Source organism: Pongo pygmaeus, chromosome 13 (assembly GCF_028885625.2).
Source record: "Pongo pygmaeus isolate AG05252 chromosome 13, NHGRI_mPonPyg2-v2.0_pri, whole genome shotgun sequence".
Classification (NCBI taxonomy): Eukaryota; Metazoa; Chordata; class Mammalia; order Primates; family Hominidae; genus Pongo; species Pongo pygmaeus.
Window position 1 is genome coordinate 39,944,947 of NC_072386.2, and position 10,055 is coordinate 39,955,001.

Below are 10,055 nucleotides of genomic sequence, written 5' to 3' on the forward strand. Positions count from 1 at the left end.
CATGCCTGTAATCCCAGCACTTTCAGAAGCCAGGGTGGGTGGATCACTTGAGGCCAGGAGTTTGAGACCAGCCTGGGCAACATGGTGAAACCCTGTCTCTACTAAAAATACAAACATTAGCTGGGCATGGTGGTGCACATGTAGTCCCAGCTACTCGGGAGGCTGAGGCAGAGAATCACTTGAGCCTGGGAGGCAGACGTTGCAGTGAGCTGAGATCACATGACTGCACTCCAGCCTGGGCTACACAGCAAGACCTCGTCTCAAAAAAAAAAGAAAGCAAGAAAATTTGGACATAGAAAAAGAGATGCCTAGGGTGTGCGAGCCCAGAGGGCTGACCATGTGAAGCAGCAGCAAGAGGGTGGCCATCTGCAAGGCAAGGAGAGGGGCCTCAGAAGAAACCTGATCTTGGACATTCAGCCTCCAGAACTGTGGGAAAATAAGTTTCTGTGGTTTAAGCCACTCAGTCTGTTGGATTTTGTTATGGCAGCCCTAGCAAACGAATACAGTCACTTCAATGATCTCTTCAGATAGGGATGGTTAGGATCCAAAGTGGCCCCTGGCTCCTTATCTGATTGTGGGTCTAAGTTTGTCAGATCAGGCCACTGGGCTTCCAGCAACATCAGAGGACACCTGAGCTTGACCGTCGATTGCAACATTGTCTGGCCTCAGAAAGCCTGGGAAGGAACTAGGAAGGAAGATGATTAAGGGACGGTGGGTATAAAATCGTTTCTCTCCACCCTGGATGTGCATTACTGTCACCTAGAAGCTTTAAAACTATAAATGGTTGCCTCTCCCCACTCCCTAAATCTATCAAATAAATGAATCAGAATTTCTGGGGTAAGACCTGGGCACTCTTAAAATTCTCCAAGCTATTCTAATATGCAGCCAAGTTTGAGAAACACTAGCTCAGGGAATACCCTTCATTTTGTTCTTTATGTTTTGCTAAGATATCTGCTGAGATTCTCTCTGGTACCAAGAGCCAAGGGCATTTTCACTGGTTACAAAGGCCCATTTACTAGGTTAAAGGACTTCAAAAACTTTTCTCAGTATTTAAAAATGACAAAAGCCGTGTGTTTGTGTGTGTGTGTGTGTGTGTGTGTACACATGTGCATGTGCGTGTGCCTCCACAACATTTATGACAATTCTCTTTTGGTGATCTTTTCTGATTTACAGAGCACTTTTACCAACATGGTCTCATTCAGTCATCACAAATCCTTACTAGAGGAGACTTATTATTCATGTGGTTGATGTGATTGGTCATTTTGTGGATGAGGAAAGTGACCTGCTTTGAAGAGTCATGGGATCATCCTACAAGATTGTGTGGGTTAGGCCCTGCAGGAGACCTCCCAGGTAAAGGTATAAGTGGGGCTGAGCTGGTGCCTATGGGCCACTCTTAAGCCCTGGCGAGGGGCTTAACCATGCTCAGGAATGTTGGGTTGTTATAATTCACACAATAGCATTGTTTGTGACAGTGGCGGCCAAGATCGAGGACCAGATACGAGAGCTAGAACTTCTTACCCCACCACCCTGTACTATTAATGGCTGCCACTGAGTCCCAGCACGTGTGGGCACAGGAGCTCAGGTGTGCCTGGCTAGCAGGCTCCTTCCTTGCTGCCCTCCATGTGCAGGAGAGCCAAGGCAGACTGAAGCAGTGTGTACAGGTAAGGAGCCCCAGCCTGAGGGTCAACGCTCTGGCTGTGGTTCCAGAGCTGCAGCTGACCGGGAGACTTTGAGCACCATGTTTGATTTATCTGGGCTTCAATTTCCTTAGCTGTCTCTCCTCTACTTCTAACATTCTGTGTGTTTTAAAACTTACTAGTTTCCTAAAACTGTGTCCATTGAATCCTAACTCTTTTAAAGAAGAAATAGATAGGGAGTGACTACCAGTACTATTTTAAAGAGACATTTAAATCTGTTAGAAAAACACTTTCTCTCCTCTTTGCTGAAATAAGAAATTCATGTAATTTCAGTATATCAGAGGTGAGATACATAGTCTAAAAAAGGTTACACTCAGCTGACAATGATATATTTTTCTGTCTTATCTTTCCATATTATTTTCTTAAATTATGAAAGCAAGCCAACAGAATTAACCCCAGAGTTATAGCATTTACATTTTATGTATTCAGAATTCTAGAACATACCATCTAAAATCTTAAAGTCACGAAAACAGATTTTTCTTCTCCTCCACCCTCCTTAACCACTGTGGGGATAAGGCCCTATTCCTAGCAATGATCTTTCTCTTCCTCTTCCTCTCTCTCTTTCTCTGTCGCAGTCTACTGGCAGATCACGATGTTGCCTCTGTAATATAATTCTCTACCATAGTCACTCACTATAGAAAAAGATCCATGGGCAAAATATTTTGCTGAGCATAGACTCCAGGAATGGAATGATACACAAGGACCTCACCAGCCGCTAGGCTGAGGCTGAGCATACCTAACAAGGGGCACGAGGGGTGGCAGAGAAAGACTCTGGTTCAAGACCACATTCCAGTGAAGGTGACTTTAAAGGCAAGGATATTTAACTAGGTATGTTACCTCTGCCGTGGACAAGCTAGACGGCCCAACGCAATCCTGTCTCCTGGAAGATTTGCTAATAGAGACTTGGACACAAGATATAAATGCACAGTACTTTAAAATAAAATAACATTATGTTTCTTTTGACATGTTAAAATCTTAGCCACTTATCACTCTCACTTTAAATGCCCATCTCTATTCTGATGCTAAAACTGTCCCTGAGTTAAAAACAGTTACACTATGGTACATCTGCATTGGAAAACAGTCTGACCATTCATCAAAAGGTTAAACATAGAATTACTGTATGATCCAGCAGTTCTACTCATAGATGTCTACCCGAGAGAAATAAAAACATGTCCACATGAAATTTATACACCAATGGTTAAAGCAGCGTTATTATTCGTCATTGCCCCAAAATAGAAACAACACAAATATCCATCAATGATGAATGGATAAATAAAATGTGACATGTCCATACAATGGAATATTATTCAGCATCGAAAGGAATGAATTAGTAGTACATGCCACAACAAGGACGAACCTTGAAAACATCATGCCAAGTGAAAGAAGCCAGTCACAAAAGAACACATAGGATAAAATTCCATTTATATTACATGTCCAGAGAAGATGAATACATAGAGACCGAAAGTAGATTAGTGGTTTCCTAGGGCTAGGGGCAGGGGTGCTGGGGAACAGGAAGAGAGAGGGGGAATAACTGCTAATGGGTAAGGATTTGTTGTTTTTTTTTTTTGGTGGGAGGGGGTAAAGTGATTTAAGTGTTCTAAAATGTATTGTAGTGATGGTTGTATAACATTGTGAACATGCTCAAAGTCTGAATTATCCATTTTAAATGAGTGGATTAAATGGTATGTGAATTAAATCTTAATAAAGATGATTATTTTACAAATGGTGAAAGTGAAAAGGAATCCCCAGTCCTAACTGAGCATATAATTCTTCAGTGCCTTATCTGAACACATGGTATCATTGTCTAACCCATGGCTCTTTAGTTGACAAAATGTAGACTCAAGTCTGCTGCTGGCAATGCCTGATCATGAAGCATCACAGCCACACAGGCAGGGTCCCTAAGACAGGCTAGAACTGTCCGAGAGCATCCAGCCCAGTCTCTGCCTCAGAGCAAGGGCCCAACTAAGCCATCCCTGTAACCAAAATCAGACTTTGCAGCAGCTGCATCAATACCTTATGAAAGAAGAGAGGGTCTCACGATCAGGAGCAGCTCTTTGCAATACTGCGTGGTGGCTGAAGTCTGTCTCACACCCGAATATTGCAGAAGTACAATACTGTTCAGAGGCCTGCCAAATGATAGGATGTGGAGAATGAGAGGAAACAAAGAGACAAATATAAATCTGGAACTGCACGCCCAGGGACTGGAGAAGAGAGATGCTGGTGGCAGGAACAGGAAGTCCTACAGTTTTGAGCAGAAGATGAGAGCTACCATACCTTGGAAGTAAAATCACTTTTGGATGCTGTGTGAAGGCCATTCAGGCAGTACCTCCAGCAGGCAGATAGACATGCAAGAGCACAGGCAGAGTCAAAGGGCCAGAATTCAGTTGTCATAGGATTGGGCTTCATTCATTTTTAAAAATGCATACAGTCATTCACCTACTCACTCCCTCATTGAATAAGCATTTAATAAGTTGCCACTAAGTGCAGGCATTGTGCTAGTTTTCAGGAAATGGAAATAAGGATGACAGAAGCTCCAGACTTTGAGATCTTACAGCCTCACGATCCAAGATGGTCACTGCAATGCTTGGATCCAGAGGGCCCCTTTGGACCTAATAACAGTAATGACACCTTCATTTATATAAGACCTCGGTGATTTCAGAGTGCTTACTAGTACATTCTGCAACCCTGACAAACAGCCAAGAATATCATCGCCACCCTGTGAAGATGAAAGAGATAAAAGTCCATGGGGCTTAAGGAATTTATTCCAGGTCACTCCATGGGTAACAAAGCTGGACTCGAATCCGAGCCTTCTGACTCCTTGTCTGATGCTCTTTCTATTTGAAACCCAAAAATCAGAAAGTAGAAAAACCCAGTGCCCCAGTTTTACAGCACAGAGCTACAGACATGATACTTGTAGGAAGTACATGAAAAGTGGGAGCACTTAACAGCATGTCCTCTCTCTGACACTGGACAAGACTATGTTGGCAGAAACAAAAGTGACCAGATACCCCAGATGCACTTGAAAACTCAGTTCTTCTGACCCAGAATGTACCCACTGGAGATGAGCTCAGAGGAACTGCTTGATCATTTAACCATTACCCTACAGAGACAACATCAAAGGAATCTACTATCAAACATTACAATCTGATTGTGTAGACACTGATCATTGGCTTGTCCAACTCTTTATCATCCTCCTCCTTAAACTTGTTATGGACAATGGGATATAAATGAAATCTGCTGTGAGGTTCCTAAGAAAGTTTTCGGATTTGGGTGCAGGTGTTGCCTACTTCCCCTTCTCATCTTCCTCCCTTGAGTCTTGCAACCATGAGGAAAGGCTGAGAACATCACAGTATCATTGCCCTGACATCACCCAGCCACTGGGCCATTGCCAACACCCAGGTGTCTCCACACTACCTTTCACGTGAGAAAATAAATCCCACAGTTTTAAACCACCATCAACAAATTCTATTGCTATAGAATGAATTCTTGATTGATCTAATGTATAATAGAAAGGGTGTGGATTTTGAAACCAGACATATTCAAATCCTGACTAGTTGGAAAGGAAGTTACTTCCCTAACTCTCAGCTTCCTCATCTGGAAAATGGGAACAATATAATAGCCTTTTAGCATTTCTGAGAAGCTAAAAAAAGTAATTATAAAAATGCCTAGCCTATTGTCTATCATATAATCTTAGCTGTCTTCTCTTAAGAATCCTGAATTTGTTATTTTCATAATTTCATCACTTCTCCCTTTCCTCTTGGGTGCATTAACAATTTAAAAAACTATCAATGATTTCTAAAAATACATTAGTGATTAAGATATATTTTAGTTCATAAATTTTTCCATCTTTTAGAAACTCATAAATTTATTTTCCTATTATGATATATAGTAAAACAAGAGCTTCCCATAATGAATATTTATTGAAGTAAGAATAGTTATTAAAGCTGTTCAAGCAGCTAATAAATATTTATGGAATACCTTCGCTGAGTTAGACCCCATGATAAATATGCCAAGTGCTAAAAAAGGTCCTGAAAAAGACGCGATTTCTCTCTAGGGATGCTTGATTTCTAGGAGAGGGGTATAAAAGCTTTTTTTTTTTTTTTTTTTTTTTTTTTTTAAGTATCTGTAACCAGGAAGTGGAATTAGAATAATTAAAGGCAAAAATCCCATTATAAGTTTTAAATGAGTTAGGTATCCATGTAAAACAGCATTTTTCATTCAGACAATTTATCGTATATGTATTCAAGTAACTTAACTCCAAATCCAGTTACAGAAATTCAGAGGAAGGGTTTGCTTTGCTTTCATTTACAGAAGGAAACTTTGCATTTCTCATTTTGCCAGCATCAGAGCATAATGGTTCAGAGTGTAGCCTCTGGTACCAGATTGCCTGAGTTCAAATCCCAGCTCCAATTCTTAAAAGCTCAAGCGTCCTTAGCTGAGTCATTTAGCCTCTGTGCACCACAGATTCTCCAACTGGGATAATTATGGCACATGCTCCATGGGGTCTTTATAAGAATTAAATGACTTTAGAACCGTGGCCAACCCCCTTAAGCACTATATACAGTCAGCTGTTATTATTTAGCTATTTTTAAGGATGAACTGCAGTTTATACTTATTTCTAAACAGCATCAGATACTTGAGGATTTGTTTCTCTTCTGTGCTCCATAAAAGTATGGCCAGTAGCTTTCCAAAAGTTTGAAGCCTTAGTATTTTCCTTTCCTGGTTGGTCTTCAGTGATCTTCTTGCCACAGGTCCCTAGAGTCTGACAAGTTAAGCAGGAGCAGCTGGCAGAGTGATGGGGCTGGCGGTGGTATTCGAGAAAAGCTGAAACTCCTAGGGCGTGGATGCCTTTGTGTGTCCCGCCGGAGCTGGCTCTGCACAGGGGCACATGTGGCCTTCCTCTTGTCCCAGCCCCGAGGAAGGTGAGCTCCAGGGTCACCTGCTCTCCATCTGTTCTCAAACCCCTGGCGCCTCCAGGTCTCTTCACCTCTCCTCTCCAGGGTGCCTTTGCCACACCTGCCTCAAGATGACCGCGGCCCTAAAACCATTGTTAAGCAGAAGCTCCATCCCCCGGCCCCTGCACTCCAGCCCATCACCATGGCCAGGGAAAGACTGCACACAACCCCAGCGCCTAGTCTGTCCTCTCAAACTAGGAAGGGCTGACTTACAAACGTGAATATAGGAAATTATATGTGACACCAGCCTGGACCACATGGTGAAACCTCGTCTCTACTAAAAATACAAAAATTAGCTGGGTGTGGTGGTGTGAGCCTGTAATCCCAGCTACTCAGGAGGCTGAGCAGGAGAATCACTTGAGCCCGGGAGGCGGAGGTTGCAGTGAGCCGAGATCGCGCCGTTGCACTCCAGCCTGGGCGACGTGAGTGAGACTCCATCTCAAATAAAGAAACAAAACAAGAAAAAAAAATTATATATAGCTTTTGGTCATTCTGCCATGAGATGAGACAAAATAGTAAAAGCCAATTTAAAAAGATAGTCTGTCCTAATTTCAAGTCAAAGATGTAAAATGGCAATATTACTGGATTCACAAACAGAATCAGATCTTCTGATTAAGATCCAAAAGACAACATTTTGAGTCATGTATCTCTACGTGGTATCTCCTGACCAGCAGACACTATTGGGGAAATTCTTTTTTCAAAGTGGAAACTTGGAAAACCATTATCTAATTTATGCAATTTAATTATAAAATTTAAAGAAAAAAAAATGGCTGCCTATGTTGTGTGTTACTGCCCCCCGGTGTCCACTGCTGTTATTGACACATGTATTTTATTTTAAAAGAACAGCACCCTGGTGGTGCCTTCTTGACTTCTCTTTCACTTTCAGTAAAAATGGCTTGCGTTGCTCACTGTTCAGTGACTTCTCACTGTCTTCCTGGGTTGAAAATGTGGTATTCAGAATAGTGAGCCTAAACATTAAGGCAACAGCGAAACACCTGGAACACAACAAACTTGAGAGTAAGGATTGGGTAATCCAAGGGGTTGCTTGGAGTATTCAGCCCTGTTTTGAGTATTTCAGAATGGATACTATTTGGAAAAGAGAAAGTCCCCCTAATTCCCGGTGAAAACTACTCAGGCAAATTTCTAAAACAAAGGCCTAATTGTCCTCCTCTGGCTACACTGCTCTTGGCTATTTCTTAGCATTTTCTGCTCTGGGGGTGGACAGAGGCAAGTAACCACCAGTCCATCAATTGGTCACTAGTTAACATCTCTGGTGAGAGATCTGATAGGGGTAGAGAATGTATTCTATTCACCAAAAGCACATACTTCAAGTAAAAAATAACAGGTAGATCTCAATGGTATTTAGGTATTTCCTTAGATTCCTGTAAATCCTATGTCAATTTTTGTCACCAGTTGCTGCCCAAAGGTCCAGGTTAGGTTTAGAAGTATCTTCCTCATTTTTCAGCACATGTCCCATCAGCTAAGCTGAGTCACCAAGTACACTCAACAAACCAATATCTTTCTTTACTCCTGTAAGGCCTCAAGGCTGTATAATGAATATAAGAGAAATCTGTGGCCGGGTGCAGTGGCTCACACCCGTAATCCCAGCACTTTGGGAGTCTGAGGCAGGTGGATCACGATGTCAGGAGTTCGAGACCAACCTGGTCAACATAGTGAAACCCCCTCTCTACTAAAAATACAAAAAAATTGGCCCGGTATGATGGCGGGTGCCTGTAATCCCAGCTACTCGGGAGGCTGAGGCAGGAGAATCACTTGAACCCGGGAAGTGGAGCTTGCAGTAAACCGAGATCGCGCCACGGCACTCCCACCCAGGCGACAGTGCAAGACTCCGTCTCAAAAAAAAAATCTGTGTCTGTGTTTATGAATGAGTGCCAATTTGTTATCATTAGATGTGTAAATACTATATTTGTTCTAAATTAAATTGAAGCTTTTCTGAGCCCCAGTCCTGTGGGGCTGGTGAGGCTTTCAATCAGGCTTACTGTTGGGGTTTCCGATGACCCAACTCTCACCCTAATCTCAGAACTGACTGAGGGTCTGAGGAGTCTTATACAGAACAGAACGTTCAGGAAATTCCTTCTGGCCTTTGACCCACAGCTGTGGTTATGGACATGCTGTGAAAATAGATAAGGAAGCTGAGTCCTAAAGTCATTAGATAATTTGCTTTGAACTTCACAGCAAATCCTTAGTGGGATCATTATGGAAAGGTGGGTCTTCTGAGCTTTCACGGATTATCACAGTTTAAAAATCTGTATAATTTTATTAATCTTCTTGGAGTTGCAATTCACAATTTACAGGATTGTTTGGTGATACTCCTCAGTTCACCCTTCCTCCTTTCTCCCCAAATAATAATAATGCCTGTCATTTATTCAACTGTGCTAAGTGCTTTCCATTCATAAACCCTATGAGAAATATTATACCCACTTTTCAGATGAGATTCAGAGAGGTTAAGTAGCATCCTGGCCAAGAAGAAAGAAGCAGCCAGTAAGAGGCTGAATTAGACCTGAACTTGAGTTTGTCTGGCTCTAAAGCCTATGTACTTAACTACCATACTATATTGCTTTTTCTAATAAAATTAGGAGAAAGAAGGAAGGAATATGTGATATACTTCTTAAAGACCAAATCGAATCAAAATATTGTTTTACTTACTATGGGAATTTTAGACACGACGATGTTATGGAACCACTGGTTAGAGTTCCCACATTAGCTTATTTTTTTCAATGACTTGCTGGTATAGTACATAAAATTCATCCCCCAAAACTCCAGGATAAAATTATCGTAGATGCATGATGGTAACTTAGATTATTGCAAGGCTTTTTGCAATTAAAGTGTAATAATAATTCAGCATTCTCTGAGTTCATGTCCTTTGCTGGGACATGGATGAAGCTGGGAACCATCACTCTCAGCAAACTAACACAGGAACAGAAAACCAAACACCACATGTTCTCACTCCTAAATGCGAGGTGAACAATGAGAACACAAGGACACAGGGAGGGAAACATCACATGCTGGGGCCTGTAGAGGGGTGAGGGGCAAGGGGAGGGATAGCATTAGGATAAATACCTGATGCATGCGGGGCTTAAAACCTAGATGATGATGAGTTGATAGGTACAGCAAACCACCATGGCACATGTATATCTACGTAAAAAACCTGCACATTCTGCACATGTATCCCAGAACTTAAAATAAAATTTTTAAAAAAAGAAAAATAATAGTAATTTAGCATTCTCATGAGGCAGTGTAGGAGTGTATCACTGATCTCATCCTAGGACAACATTTGCCTAAATGTACCTCTTCCATTTATCTTCATTTTTTTAAAGAATGAAGATAATCTCCAGATTCTTATGACTGTCTTTGATATTCTAAGAAAAAAAAAATCAAATAA